Below are 16,160 nucleotides of genomic sequence, written 5' to 3'. Positions count from 1 at the left end.
GACAAGCTCCTCTGTCCCTGGGATTCTCCAAGGAAGAATACTGGAGTGGGTTGTCATGCCCTCCTCCAGGGGATCTTCCTGACCCATGAATTGAACCCATGCCTCCTGCACCTCCTGCACTGCAGGCAAATTCTTTACTGTGGAGCCACCAGGGAAGCCCCAAGATTAGATTATTCTAGAGCTATTCTAATGTGGAATATAAATGGAGATGTTAAGAACCTACACATAGGCTAACTGTAATATCTTCTAGAACAGAAGGAGTACTGAAGCGATAACAGAACATTTCTTTTGCAACTTTACCTAAGATGACTGAATTATTAGAGTATGCAAAATCATTAGAATATTTTACTATTAGAATATATTTACGCACCATTATGAGAATATTCTACTATATATAGTCAGCCTCTAATGATGGGCTTCCCTTGTGGCTCAGCTGGTAAAGAATCCGCTTGCAATGTGGGAGACTTGGGTTCGATCCCTGGGCTGGGAAGATCCCCCGGAGAAGGTAAAGGCTACCTACTCAAGTATTCTGGCCTGGAGAATTCCATGGGCTGTATAGTCCATGGGATCGCAGAGTTGGACGTGACTGAGAGACTTTCACTTTCACTTTCTAATGATGAGACATAGGGAAGGTTTATAGGTGTCTCACCACAATCCCATAAGATAAATAAATTCTGTTATTCTACTTTAAAGTCATTTATTAAAAATATCACAGTTACAAAATGGCTCTACTGTGTTCTATCAGCTTGATGAGGTCTCAGCTTTCTCTTATTAGAGGGCCTTTGAACATATTTTAGGAAAAGTTCCATTGGTAGTGACTGTGATAATATCTGAGAACCAGGATTCAGCTGTTCTTATACATGGATCCAAACAAGAATGCCCTGAGTCAGTGGCACCAGATTCCAGGGGTGCAAGGAGAATTATTTCCTGGTGGTTCTAAGGAGCAGGTGAGACTGCAGGTCCCTACCACTGGTATTTTGACAGGACTCTGAATTCTTAAGTAGGTCCTTTTCCCACCTCAGTATTTTATAATAGAAAATAGCTACTTTTAAAGGAATGCTCCCTCTGAACCTATCACAACTATATCATATATCCACTGTAAATGATCTACTAGCATGTGTCTTTCCTTCATTGTGTTTTGCATTTATTATGTGATTTTTTATTAGTATCTCCCATCCCCAATAAACTCTAATCTTCTGGGAGCAAGGAAGTGCCTGTTTTTGTAATTAGTATGTTTCATAATGCTCAGCATACTTATTTATGTTTGTTATGTTCCTTTATTAGTATGTGTATTAATTTGTTTCATTTATACATATAAATATATGAAAAATACCTGAGTAAACAAAAAATAATAAGTGAACAAATGAGTGAATGAGTGAATGAACAGTCTCAAGTGACATGGTCTCAAGGAGATTAAAAATCTCTATCTTCTGCCTGAGGGAAAGGATGATGCAGCCCTTGGGTTTTGTTGAGAGATGGAAAGGCAGCATTCCCAGCATGTCAGACACAGCAGAGAAACCCGAGAGCAGCTTTATGAGGAAGTAGCACTAATGACTACATCCAAGCTGATGAGGGCAACTGACAAGAATGCCAATGCAGAGCAACACCACCAGAGGGCTGTCTGTATTTGTGAGGGAAAATGCCTGACATTTCACACGTGGGTCAAGTGGAAGACATGTTTACCTCAGTTGGTGAGTTTCCAAGGTGTTAAAATTCCAAGAATTACTTAATATAGACACAGTTTGTATAGGTACAGACTTTGCTTCACTATACTGAGTGTTGTATGCAGCTACGTACTGTATCCATTTAATTTATTGAGCTGTGCTTCAAAGCAAGAATTTCCCAATTATAGTCAAGAAGGAGAGTGAAACTGAATAGCGCAGACAGGAGAAGTAAGGTGGATAAAACTCTAGGCCCTCTGCTTCAAACAAAATGCTCATCATTCTTATATTTTGAGCTTTTATATCATGGGGTGTATAACTTCCAACAGAATGTAAGTTCCATGCAACAAACCTTTGTCTATTTTGATCAATGCTGGTTCTCCAACACTCAAAGTAGTAGTGTCTGGTGCGCTGAGAACATTCAATCAACTTTTGTTGAACACACTGTCAAGGCTTTATTTAAGAAATAATTTCACTATTTCTTAATATCAAGTTTTGTTAATAGAAATAATTTTACAAGGAATGTAGCTCATCATTTCTTAAAGCACTGGTCTTCAGGTAATGTTTATCATTCTCACCACCAATTTTTAATGATGCAAATATAGTCACTGCTAATCAGTACAGCAGAATACATCAACAAAATCCATCTTCACAGTGTTTAGAATACAAATGTTTTTTGCCTTTGGTTTCATCTTCTGAATTATTAAAGATCATCTGTTCCTGCACAGTCTAAATTACTGCCTCCATGCTAGCATCAATTTTTAAATGTGAACTTTCACATTTCCTACTAATTTTTAGATTTAAGTTACCTTGATGGTTCATTTTCTGGTACTTATTTTAAGATCTGTATGAAATAATTCCATCTGAATATAACAATATGTTGTATGAGTTAACCCCTAATATGGAAGAGATAAAGAAGGTGTCTTGAATAAAATATACATGGAAGACCTGTTTCCTTAAATCTCTAACAGAATTATATCACCTATACAGAATGCTACTAGAACTACCTGATATTAATATCAAGTCTAAATAAAACTTCCAAGGTTGGCTCATTGGATCTTTTGGATACTTCTGTTTCAGAGGAAGGAAAGGAACCTGAAAGACTGATCAATTTTTATTACTTTGCTAGAGACAATCACAATATCTAATGGATGCAAAGTATATTCCCTTCCTACTTAACAGTACCTAAGGGCTTCCTTGGTGGCTCAGATGGTAAAGAGTCTGCCTGCAATACAGAAGACCTGGGTTCAATCCCTAGGTTGGGAAGATCACCTGGAGAAGGGAATGGCAACCCACTCCAGTATTTGTGCCTAGAGTATCCCATGGACAGCAAAACCCAGTGGGCTACAGTCCATAGGGTCACAAACACTAGGACACAACTGAGCGACTAACACTTTCACTTTCTAATGATACCTATAAGTGAAGGGATTAACGAGTTTCTGATTTCTAAATATTCATGTTCCAGTTTCATTTTTCTCTTTAAAAAGTTTCTAAACATATGAAAGTAATAAATTGCATTGCATATTCTTTGCAAATATTTAATTTGATGAGAAATTCTCATTGCTAGATCATACTTCTGAAAACCAAGATGTGTAATAGACTCAGTCTGATACTTAATACATGCAATCAAGTCAATTAGCGGATACACCAAATTCACAGTTCACAACCACCTGGAAACATAAATTAATGAAATATCCCTGTATAAGTTAAATAAAAAAGAAAGGATTGTAGGGAGATGGTGGCATAAGTGATATAGTTTATTGTTGTTATTTCTTCACTTCTTTAGTATTTATTGCATAAAAACAGAGTGAATATAATAGAAAAAAATTCCAAAGTCAACATCTACAATAAACTTAGGTGACAAGGTAATCACCACAGACACCAAAATACAAACAGAAGGGGACAGACCACCAAAAGAATTAAGACAGAGTATCAGTGACTATGCAAAAGAAAGCAAGGAGAAGGCAAGGAAATTTTAACAGGCCCGAGAGTCAGAGAAATGTCAAAACACCATTGGGTACTAACAGGATCTCATGGGCCAATCTGAGAAGAGCAGAAGGAGAGGACAATCAGTATCAGACACTGAGGCTCTTATGGGCCAGGGAAAGGGGGCTTCAAGAAGTTCTGACAGGTAGTGTAAGTCTGGACCGGATAGCTTCCTATAACCAATAAACTGTCATATTCTACCAGTAAGGATATTGCCCCATACTCTGAAAAACTGCCAGGGATAAAATTCAAAGTAAGTGTTACGAGGATGATAACGGTAAAAAGAGAGAATAAAATCCAAATAGAGGGGCAAGGTAGTAGAAAAGAAAGACTGCAGAAAAATAGAAGCTGTATATTTTGTCAGTTTGTGGGTAGGAACTCTAGAATTGCTCTGTTGATCATGTTATTTGAACTTGTCCTAGCTATAAGTATAATATGCTGTATTTGTAAAATAAAAGCTTGCTTTAATGACTCAATATAGAAAAGATGAATATAAGATATCTAATTATATTTGATTTATATTGAATTACCTTAGTAAGTTTTATATTAATATATTGCTTTTAATAATTTTATTTTGATGTTATATCACACAATACATTCTTTAAATATCTAATTAATTTTACAATGATATTCACATGATAATATTATAGATATACTGGATAAAATTAAAATTATCAAAATGAATTTCACCTATTTCTTTTTACATCTTTTTTAATATGGCTACTCAAACATATGTAATTAGGTATATGCTTCATTATAATAGAAGCACAAGAAAACAAACAAATGAGAGACAGATGGAGTGAAAGTCTGTAGAATTCAAGTAATATGACAGACATTAATCAATAACAATATATGGACCAGGTTTGGGTCACAGTACAAACAATGATCATTTGAAAACAATTTGGAAACTAAACTCTGATTAAATTTTTGACATGAACAGAGATTTATCACTATTGTAGTGATGATTGTAAAAATCCTTATCTTCTAGATATATGTATCACAATATTTGTAGATGAAATAATGTGTCAAGAGAGAGCTGAGAGAAGGAGATGGAAATTTAGAAGAAATCAGATTGGCCATGAGCTGATCCTGGTGAAGAAGTGATGAGTACATAGTTCCACTCTGGTCTTCTAATCTGAATGATGTTTAAAATTTTACATAATAACAAGGTAAAAAACAAAGGATGGGAAACAAATCTATTTCTACTGTGGATTAAAAAAAAACACTTGTCAGAAGTAAAGGTGGCTCTGGATGGTGCAAAATAATGAAAAAAAAATCCCCCAAAAGGTTCCTTTTCTGTAATATTAGTACCAAGATGAGAATTGCAGGAGGCTTCACTGTAGCTGGTCAGCTTTTCCATTTACAAATATTCCAAATCTTTATAAACCATCTGGAGAGCAAGGGTTTGGCTAGATTTCCATTCCGCTATACTAATGAGACATTTATTGAGAAAGAATGTCAAAAATAACTTTCAATGTAGCAATACTCAGATACCAAAAACTGAAACACTTAAAGCCATTCTCCATCCCAACTTACAAAAAACAAGCTCATAAAACCATGTGTCAACAATGTCCAATTATTCTAATCACACAGTACAATGTAAACCAAAATTATTGCTCTGACTACATCTTGGTTATAAGATCACACTATAATATTGCCAACTATGTACTTTTTTAGTAATTAGATAAGCTAAGAAGAAGTATTAGCAGTAATGAATCATTTTAATATTCAGCAATAAATACAGATGGAAACAGAAATAGAACAATCTACGAAACAGTATTTTGAAAATAGAGGCATTTTTAAAAGAAAAGTGAATTTCAAAGTTTTTGCCCTTTTTAGTTTCCTGTCTTCTGGATTTCATTTTTTTCTACAAATCTATATATATTTCACATAATTTCTAATACACATGCTCTTGGTTTTATCACCTTTGGGCCAAACAGCATAATTTGCTCTGATATCTCTTTGTACTACACCTACCTCCATTCTAAAAACAGACTTGGTTTACCAAATCATCAGGAACAATAAAGAAGAATGGGAGAGGCATGGATGTAAAAGTATTTATAACCCTTTAGGGTCCATTTGGTCAGAAAATATGCCACCATGTTGCTCATGTAGTTTTGTCCATCATTCTAACAATCCTGTGAAGCATATAAATATTTGTGTTTCACTGGCAAAAATATTGTAAAATAATGTCCTCATGGTACTTCAATTTAACTTAACAAACCTTTGTAGAGTGCTTACTACTTGTAGGGAACACTGATGTGCTAAAGATTCAGAGGATATGATTATTGTACCTGCCTTCAATTTGCTCACTGTTTACTAGGGAAGACAAACTAAAGAGGAAGAATTAGAAAATATCATATAAGAAAGTTTTAGGGGAGCACAGATGATCTCTAGTCTATTCATGGACCAGGAAGCCTTCTGAGAGAAGGTGAGACGTCCAGCTGGGCTACAGAAAGTAGGCACAGGGTCTCCTGGCAGAGAAGGGGCGACGACTGACTAAGCAAAAAGCACAGTGTCTCTTCCCCCACAAGGAAAAAACAATGGATGGAAATAAACTACAACAGTCAGAGCAAGGACCTGAGGGGAAGAGTGACAAAGACAGAGAGGATACAGAACAGAAAATAAAGATAAAGAAAGCTCAGGAAAGAGAGTCCTTTAGGCTCATCTCATGTGCATTTGGCATAGCGTGAATTCTGAATCAAAGGGGAAAAAAAAAAAAAAAAGCACCAAACCCTGGTTTCCTGAAGTGTGCTTGATCACTGAATTATCAACTGTTATACTAAGCAATATATCTCCATCCTTCCAAGCATTATGGCCATAGCCAGGATGTTAAGTACTCGGGAAAGAGATGAAAGAATGGCTTCCTTGGTGTTGAATTCCCCCATGGTGTAAAATGTCTTCCTGTGCGTTCTCTACATGCATGGAGGACAGACACTTTCCTTGTTCTCACTGTAAGTGTTTCACATCTATGTGTGAAACATATAGCTCCATATGCATTTGTGTATTATAAGTTCCACGTTAAGTGAATAAAACCGTCCCCTATTGGCTGACAGTTGTTTTCAACCAATCTATTGGTCTTAAGCACATTCTACAAAATGCTGGAGGAATGATGCAGTAGTGGAAAGAATGATTTCAATATTAGAGCAAGGGCAGTTGTCACTGCCAACTTGACCTGCTTAATAATAATGGAAAGAAAAACAGTTGGCTGAGAGACCAGGTGAGAACATTTCAGAGAAGGCTGAACCCCGCCAGAGCTTCCTGTGAGTGAGGTGGGCATGGAGGAGAGTTCTGCCAGGACCCACATGTAAAGCTCTGGTTCTTGGAAGGCCAAGAATGCTTTCAGCACAAGCCAACGGAAAAAGAGCAAAGCAAATTTGACAGCATGCACATTCCTATTCTCTCTTAAAAACATACTGAGTTTCACAGACTTAGCTCCATCATTTGGAGTTAAGAGTCTGGGATGCTGTCATTTTTAAGCCACGTCACTGAGGACTAACCAGAGAAATCATCAAGTAGAATATGCCATTTCTGCATAATGAGATATTAATGAAGGAGAATCAGCACAGCAAATATTCCTGAGTTCTAAGACATGATGTTGTTTTATGAGTTTGTTTTCAATTTGGTTATCAAGCATTAATCAACACATTGGCATCCTGTAAGGAGCAGATTTTAGTGAAAGTGGTATCAAAGTTGTTCAATATCTTCCCTTTTCTCAGACAAGCAGGTACTGGACACACTGGAACCCTACCCAAGCACAGTGTCCCCAAAATCAACAGCAATGGGACTGCTGCCTGCAAATGCCAGGATATAGTGCCAAGGCGTAAGTTCCCAGACTTGTCTTTCTCTCTGAGTGTGCTGATCAGAGTCGGGAAAACAGTCTACATTCCAGTTAAGGGCGGATGGTGGTAGTGGTTGAGGGGTATGAGGACAGTAAGCCAAACATAACAGAAAACCAAGACAGCTAACAAAGATGAAGGTTTGAAGCCAACAGTGGTTAACAGGCTTTGGAGACATTTCTGAGACGAAGAACAACTGTCTGATTGCATGTAGTTTTGAAGGTTATGGATACACTGAGAGCTTACGCCTACCAAGAGCAAAAAAAGTCAGTTGACCATGATTTAAACTAACATTCTCACATGACAAGAATTCTGGAAGTCAGCAGAATTTTGGCTTAGGTTGAGCTGCTCAGCCGTGGCTGAGCTCCAGGTTCCTGTCTTGAATGGTCCTCTTGACCTTCTTCTCATGGGTGCAGATCACTGCAGCAGCTACAGTCACATCATCAGATGATCTTGTTTAAAACCAGACACTGGGATAGTTCAGAGCAGAGCTTTTACCCTCAAACCAATCCCTCAAGTTAGGAAAGAATAAAGCCTTGCACAGAAAGGAACAACTCATCTACAAGATCAGAGAGAGTTTAGAGTGACCAGTTCAATCTTGCTTGCCTGGGACTTTCTTAGTTTTGGCAGTGAAAGTATCATGTCTGTGGAACCTTCTCAATCCTGGGCAATCAAGGATGGTTCGTCACTGTGTCACAGTCACAGGGCCATCTTTTATTAGTTTTCTTGAGATGAACCATGCTCTATCCTACACCTGAACTAGAGTCTCTTAATTACAAAGAGGAAAGGATGGGTTTTTGTTATGACAGATTCTCTCAATCTTGGTTTTTCTTTAGAGTAACTGGGGGAACTTTTTAAAAGTCCCAATGTCTGAGCCCTATTCATTGTGATTATAAAATTAATCTGGGGAATTTCTTGAGCATTAATACATCTTAAAAACTATCCAGATATTTCTAATGTATATCTCTGGTTGAGGAGTAAACTACTAGAGAAATCAAGTAATGTTATCAACAATTGAACACCTAATGAAACTACCAGGAAACACAGAATATAGTTTAACATAACTGGTGTCATAAACAATCTTTCAACCAATGTGGTGCTCTAGTTTTCTAAAAAAATATATAATCTTTGTTTTTCACTAGCACTCAAAGATAAACAAGATACTAATAGATGTTATCTAAATTTATGTATTAAAAATCAGAAGCTCAAAAAAGTTACTCATTCTTAAGCAATGCCCCTATTCTATAACACATTTAACAAGATCACCAAATTTCCATTTGAGGACAAGTACACTTGAGTTTGAGCAAACTCTGGGAGATGGTGAAGGACAGGAAAGCCTGGTGTGCTGCAGTCCATGGGGTAGTGGAGTTAGACACGACTGAGAGACTGAACAACAATGACACTAAACACTGGGGCTTCCCAGGTGGCTCAGTGGTAGGGAATCTGCCTAATGATTTTTGCACAAGCAAATCCTAAGATATTCTATCATGAGTTCTAAGAAAGAGATAAAAGAGAAAAGGGAGAAAAATACAAGAGTCAAACTAAAGTGTTATTCTACATGGTGAGGGAAGGGATGAATAGAGAGGAAGGAAGCTGTTACATACATTACAAATTTGCCACTTTATCTCTGAGCTGTCAAATGGACGGGTAGACCAACTAAAGAGTCCTTTCCATTATAACAAGCGGGCAATTTCATTTTTGTCTCTAAATTTTTTCAACTTATGTACTTTTAATTGGAGGATAATTGCTTTACAATGTTGTGTTGGATTTTGCCATATATCAACATGAATCAGTCATAGGGATACATATGTCCCCTTCCTTTTAAACCTCCCTCCCACCTCTCACCCCTCTAGGTTGTCACAGAGCACCGGATTTGAGCTCCCTGCATCATACAGCAAATTTCCACTGGCTATCTAATTTTACAAATGGTAATTGTTTACTTTGCTTTCCCTTCTTACCTATCTCTCCCCTGCCTGTTACTTGGATTTCTCTAATAGCATTGTTACTACTGCCTCTGGCTGGGGCTGAGTGAAAAGTTGCTCTTTAACATGAGAGTGTGGGGTGCTGGAAGTGAGAAATGTAATTTGTGATGCTAAGTACAAATGAGTACATTCTCTGTTAGGATCCTGGTCTCCAGTCTCTCTCCTATCCTTAATCTCCTGGGCAAGAGGAATATGCAAATCCTACAGAATGAACCAAAGGGAATTACATGAGTCTGGGTTTCACATGGAGAGCTGGACTAGACATGGTGAAAGTATGCCCACCGTAGTGTGTGAAGTGTAAGTGACAGATTTAGTCAGAACTCAGAGAGCAACATAGCCAGGGAGAGAATCCATATAGTGGTTTGGCAATAGACTACAGCTGTAAAAGTGTTCCAAGCATCAGATCTGGGAAGTGAGGCTAGACCACAAATGGAAATACCAGCTACAATTTGGGATGTAAAATGTGTGATGGGTCAGTGGTTAATAACAATGATATAACAAACATTCACCAAAGACCATGTGCCAGTAACTAAGCTAAAAATCTTAAATAAATTATTTCACTAATTCTCACAACACCCTCATGAAATTGATGTATGTTCCATATAACAGATGGCAAACTGAGACTCAGAGAAGTAGGTTGAGCTGCCCGGTATCACATGACCAGCAAGTGGTAAATCAAGGATACATACTCAGGCCATCGATTCCATAACATTACAGAGGACAAAGGGCATTTCAAGAACTTGTGGCAGTTCCTTCTCCACTTTCTCCTTACCAGACCTTCTCCCCAAACTGAGGTCTGTTCCTCTATCCTTTTGGGTAGGGTGCCAATCACCATGCAAGTTTAGGTGGTTGACCATGCTTCAGTGGGGGAGATTATAATGACAAGACAGGAGAGCTGATGAGCTCTCTGAAGATATTTCTGTTCTACTTCCTCACTGTCTGCTAGGTAACAGACATCTGAGGCAGGATAAAATTTACTAAGCAATCAGAAGAGACAAGCATAAAAGCGAAAGGGTAACTTGGCCCCAATCCAACCTCTTCCAGAAGTTCTGAGTTTCTGCTTTCTCTTGGTGGTTGGTAATGGCTTTTGTGCCACCTGACCCAACATGAAAGCTTCTAGATATCTGTTGTCCAATCTTATCAAGGCTCTTTTGTGAGAGGAGAACTTAGCTCTGTAGTCCTCGGGGAGAAGAAAAGCGGCCTGGGTTGAAAGGAGGTGTTGCTCAAATGTAGCAGTGGCTCCTAGGACTGGAGGAAAGGCAAGCAGAACTGGGTTCTACAAAGGGTTGTGTCCTTTGGTGCAGTCCCCAAGGTCACAGGAGGGTTACTGATGGGGAGAGCAGATGTGTTCCCAGAGGTGGGGGCTACTAAACATCCAGTATCACAACCTTGAGAGTTTCAGCCAAAGATTCTGGAACCACCCTGGCACAGAAGCTGTATGTGGTATTACCTGTCTCTGAATGGGCAATAACATTGTGTTCTGTGAGCCTCTAGGTGGCAACTTCGAAGGACCAAAGACTAGAGGTCTTTGGCTTTTTTCCCCCTCTGAGAAGGTATATTACACTAAAGATTATTATTAAGTATCATTCCATCCCTGTAAATAGGGGCTTAGAGTCAGATATAATTTAATTTATAAAACTTAAACATTTTACTTGCACCTCATGATTTTGGAAAGATTCTGGAAATATTTTCTACTTTAACCTTGATATCCTATTTTATATATGCAAATTTTTTTTTGCACACTGATCAGGACTTTATTTAAAAGTTAGCAAACAATACTGTAGAAACATTAGATATGTAAATTTCTAAAATGCTGCATCTTAAATTTAGTTGTCAAAGACCACATTTAGCTATAAGCATGAGTTTACTCTTCCATGTAGAAACGAGATACTAAACTAAAAAAAACAAAACAAATAGCTTCCTATTGTTTGAAAACACCAGTTTAAGTAGAGGACTATAAAAATGCATATTTTTTAAGGAAAGAATTGACTGTACAAGAGTACTCCCCTTTCACAGTATTCCTTTTTACTTCATATGTGAGTTATTGGTTATGCTGTAGGGTTTAACTGTCACAACTATTTAGGGAAGAGGCCGAAAAAGGAAAAAGGAACATATGTAAGGCAATAGTTCCTTTAGGTACTATAAGCATAATAGTGTTTTAGGAAGACAAGATAAAAATAATTCAAGCCTAGCTTGGTTCTCACTGAATAAAAACAATGGGCTAAATACTGAGCTCCTCTGTGAATCTAATGATCAATGCCTTGGTCACCATACTGGTAATCTCTGGATAGTCATCTTGGTACTGGCCATGATATTCATCTGGGTATTCTGCCTGATAATCACTATCACTGATTTCTGACCCACTGGTTCCTGTTCCTTGGCTTCCATTGTGAATGACAGGTTCTGTGGGAGCAGCACAGTATTTGGGATCATATACTTGCCACCCAAGTCCATACACACTCATTCCTTTCTGGGAAGCGACTTTGTTGGTACCTATCTGTAGGGAAATTGCGGAGTTGTCCATGGGTTGTAATGTTAGCTTCTGATCGTAGATATCTCTTTGGGTACCTGGTGCTAACATCCCTGCCTGGTTGCCTCCTTTGTTGGTGCCCATTTGCAGGCTAATTGTGGTCTGATCAAAAGGTTTGTCAGTTTGCACTTTCAGATCATAAAGGTGCCTCCTGGTCCCATACACTGTCATACCTCCTTGACTGGTGTATTTGTTGGTTCCCATCTGCAAACCAATTTACACTTTGGCCAGCTTTTAATTTTACTTCATGAAAACATCTTGTTTGTTTTTCTGCATACTTATCTCCAATGTCAATGGTTGTATGGAATCCTTTTGTTTTGGCCAGACTTGCTAGGGCCACCAACGTTTTCTGAAACTCATGTTTCCATTCTCAAAAAGATCATTTGCTTCAAATACATCATGTGGCTTAATATGTCCTGTAGCTTAATGCCGTAAGCCTGAATAGCTTTAATAAATTTGCCAATATTCTCCAACTGAGGCCAGTTTAATGAGGACTCACTGACCTTCTTCACTGAGCCTGGCTGTAGCTTGTTTATGAGTGCGTGGAGGATAATGCAATCTTTCAAGCCCAGCTGGAAGTTGGTGCCAATGCTCATGCCTGTCACCTCTTCTACCCAATTGTGGAGATCTTCTTCTGCCTAATGATCATACTTGAAAGCTATCTTGTTCTTCACTTCAGCCAAGAGCCCACAGGAAGGGCCCTTGTTGAAGTGGATCCTGATGATATGGGTGGTGGAAAGAGGCTGAGTTGGGGGATTGGTTGGTCTGGGGGATTCTCACACTCAGCTTCCCTACTCCTGGCCCCAAGGAGTGGCCTGACCACAAGATGCTCAGAGCTTACTCCCCTGGGTTTGGCGCAGGAGTAGCCAGGACGCGGCGGCGGGACGCAGGTGGTGCCTCGGCTACAAGTACTACCTCACAGTACTAACTCATAGTACTCGGCTTGTAGTACTACCTCATAGTACTTGGCTATTAGTACTACCTCAGCTACTCAGCTATGAGTACTACCGTGGGATGCGGGCAGTGCCTTGGCTCCTCTGCTGCCTCAGCTACGAGGTCCTGCAGAGGCTCCCGTTTGGCTCCTGAGTCCTGCACGAACTACATATATGCAAATATTTTAAGTATTTAATGTAGCTAAATCCTCTTGTACAGAAGAGGGAACTGAGACATGATGCAATATTAACAAAGGTTAATGTCTATGTTTAGTGTGCTAGCACAGAAGAAAGAACCATAAACAGAATTCATATGTACCATGAAGAAACATTTCACTGAAAGCAACTACAACAACAAATACAATACAGCACTGATGAAGGGATGTGCAACTGACCTTGGACCTGGGCAGAAGTTGGATGGGGCCCCAGGGTCACTCGCCAGAAGTCTGAGTCACTGATTGGGGTATTTGGCCTTCTGGAAGGCTCTAGCACATACAGTTGACTCCTCCATTCAGTCCTTTGGTAGTACCACTCAAGCATAGCCTTTGGGCCAGAACCCATCCCTGCATCTGTCTGGGAAGCACACAAACACTGTGACCCTCAGTTAGGGGTGAGCAGTAGACACGGATCAGGATCTGCTTAATAGCTGGCATGAACCATACTCATGGACAAGCCTGAGACAAGCAACCTCTAGCACCTGGAGCACACAAATTTTCTTATTCTAGGACTCCCCTGCTGCTTGGTAGAACTCGCAAGATCCCCAGAGATGAGGCTCAGGAGACCCCATCCAGTCTATCTTCTCCCTGCCCCCACTACATATATATATGCATACATACACACACACACATGAAGCCAAACAGCACAACCTGCAGTCTCCAACTGTGCCCTCTGCCTTCCTGGTGTTAAAATTAAATACAAAAGAGACCAGACTCCAAAATTCCCTAAGCAGTCAAAATCATTTAAGCCAGATAAGTGAAACTTAATTTAGTTTTTCGTGCAAAACAAGTGAAACACAACTTGGGCTGCTTTTTAGGCTGCTTCTCAGGCTGCTTCTCATAAATGCCTTCTATAATCATAAAAGAACAGTCATCTTCCTAAGAAAGGTATAAGATAATAAATTTTAACCAATTCATTGCCATCTGGGAACCATCACTGTAATAACCAATCATTATAAAGTGAAACAACTTCCTCATTTTCACTTTATAAGCCATCTTGTAATATCATGCCTCTAAGCTTCATAGCAGTCTTTGAATTTAAAAGCTCCTAGTTGGACAGGTGTTCTTATAGGAACAAACAAACAAAGCTTCAACAAAAAAGAGATTTCACTGATTAATATAACAAAGTCTGAGGGCAAATTTGGTCCTTAGCAGAGATACTCAACTGATGTCATCAGAAATAAGTTCCTCTCTACTTTTACATTCTCTCTCTTTTGACTTTATTCTCAGGTTTTACACACTGGCAGCATGGCTGCCAACTAGGTCAGGGCTGTTTTCTTCCAAGTTCAAGAGCAGTTGAAAATGTGTCATTTCTCTCATGATACCTCTTGCAAAAGCCTCATTGGCTTCAGTTGAGTCACCGAACCATTCACTTTAACTAGGTTATTAGAAATTTTGGCCAGAACTGAGTCCCTTGGATGCCATGAGTGTAGGGATGACTAGGAATTACAACTCCACCTGCGCATGGCTGAGGAGGAAGATAGAGGGGCTGTTTCAGAAGGCTGAATAAATGCTAACTGTTCAAATAAAAACAAAGATGTCCATTTCAGCCTCTTTCACCTTGTCCACTTCTTACCTACTGGCCTAGAGCCACAGATTGGCCCTTGAGCCTCTGAAATTTAAATTGACAGTTATGTGTATGTGTGTGTCAGGCACTCAGTCATGTTTGACTCTTTGAGACCCCATGGACTAGAGGTCACCAGGCTCCTCTATCTATGGGATTCTCCAGATGAGAATACTGGGGTGGGTAGCCATTCCCTTCTCTATGGGATCTTCCAGACTTAGCAATTGAACCCAGGTGTCCTGCATTGCAAAGGGATTCTTTACCATTTGAGCCACCAGGGAAGTTTTTTTTGTGTATAGTAAGCTGCATAATGACCCCCTCCCCCCAAATATAACTGGGTCCGGATTCCTGAGAGCTGTGAATGTTTTCTTATATGCAGAAAAAAAGTGCTTTACTATTATGATTAAGTTAAGACTCTTGAGATGAAGAGATTATCCTGGTTATCTCAGTGAATCCTAAATCCAATCACAAGTATCCTTATAAAAGGGACTTGAATCCATAAACTATTTTGGTGAGGGCAGCCCAATCCTAGTTCCTTTCTTCATCTCTCATTCTCTCCTCATCACCATCTGTCAAGGGTTGACTCCATAGCTGAGTCACCCAGTTCCTGGAAAGAAAGCCTCAAGCAGATTAGGAAGACAGGCGATCACTAAAACTATAATTCCTGCCCTGGGTCCAAGTGCTCCATGTGCCCCCTCACTTGGAGGAGACAAAGGGGAGATAAATGGTCCTTCTTTGATACTAGCTCTGGATTCACAGACCTTTCTCAGATGAGAAGAAAGCAGATTTTTCACATCCTCCCACCCATCACTGTTGCCAAAACCTGACACAGTGGGACTGGGTTCAGGGGCAACAGAGGCAGTTCAGAGGCTGCTTACAAGGCAAGCAACAGGAAGTGAGCCCAAGGATGAGAGTCAGTTATATCCCAGGAGAATCTGACAATAGAATAGCAATGTTCCCAGAGCATAAGGATGTGAGAGATTAAATGAAGAATTTCTTCAAGGGTCAAAGGGTCAAGGGAGATAGTCAAGGGTGACGAATTCCCAGCTTTTCAACCACAATCAAGAGACATCCTGAGAGCCAGTAAGCCAGGAAACTCCCAAAAATCTAAACAGAAATCTAAACAGATTTCTGTTTAGATTTCTGTGACTCAGAGTTCAAAGCATGCTCCCTTCTACCCTGAAGATTCAGCAAAGACATATCTTATAGAATCTCTTGCTGAGAGGTTAAAACTGTCATTGGAGGTTCAACTGTACAGCCAGTCATCAGCCATACCTTTGAAGAGACCCCTGCTTTAATCTCCCTGGGACTTGGCAGTTTCCCAGATTGCTGTATGCCCTCATGGAGGACAGTAGGAGCATTGATGAAACCAGGAGCCTTGGATTCCTAAGTTTCAGGCTTCCTGGAGGAGCCAGGAAAGTTTAGAGCCAATTTATAAAAGGGAGGTCACA

General features: G+C 39.5%; 1 pseudogene; it reads right to left on the bottom strand.

The window, feature by feature from the left end:
- Positions 1-11,551: 11,551 nt before the first annotated feature.
- Positions 11,552-12,609, bottom strand: LOC145504450 (calponin-3 pseudogene; annotated as a pseudogene).
- Positions 12,610-16,160: the final 3,551 nt, after the last annotated feature.

This window comes from Giraffa tippelskirchi, chromosome 1 (genome assembly GCF_054371585.1).
Source record: "Giraffa tippelskirchi isolate mGirTip1 chromosome 1, T2T-mGirTip1v1.2.pri, whole genome shotgun sequence".
Lineage (NCBI taxonomy): Eukaryota > Metazoa > Chordata > Mammalia > Artiodactyla > Giraffidae > Giraffa > Giraffa tippelskirchi.
Note: the sequence above shows the minus strand (reverse complement) of the source record. Positions and strands in the feature narration are given on the sequence as shown.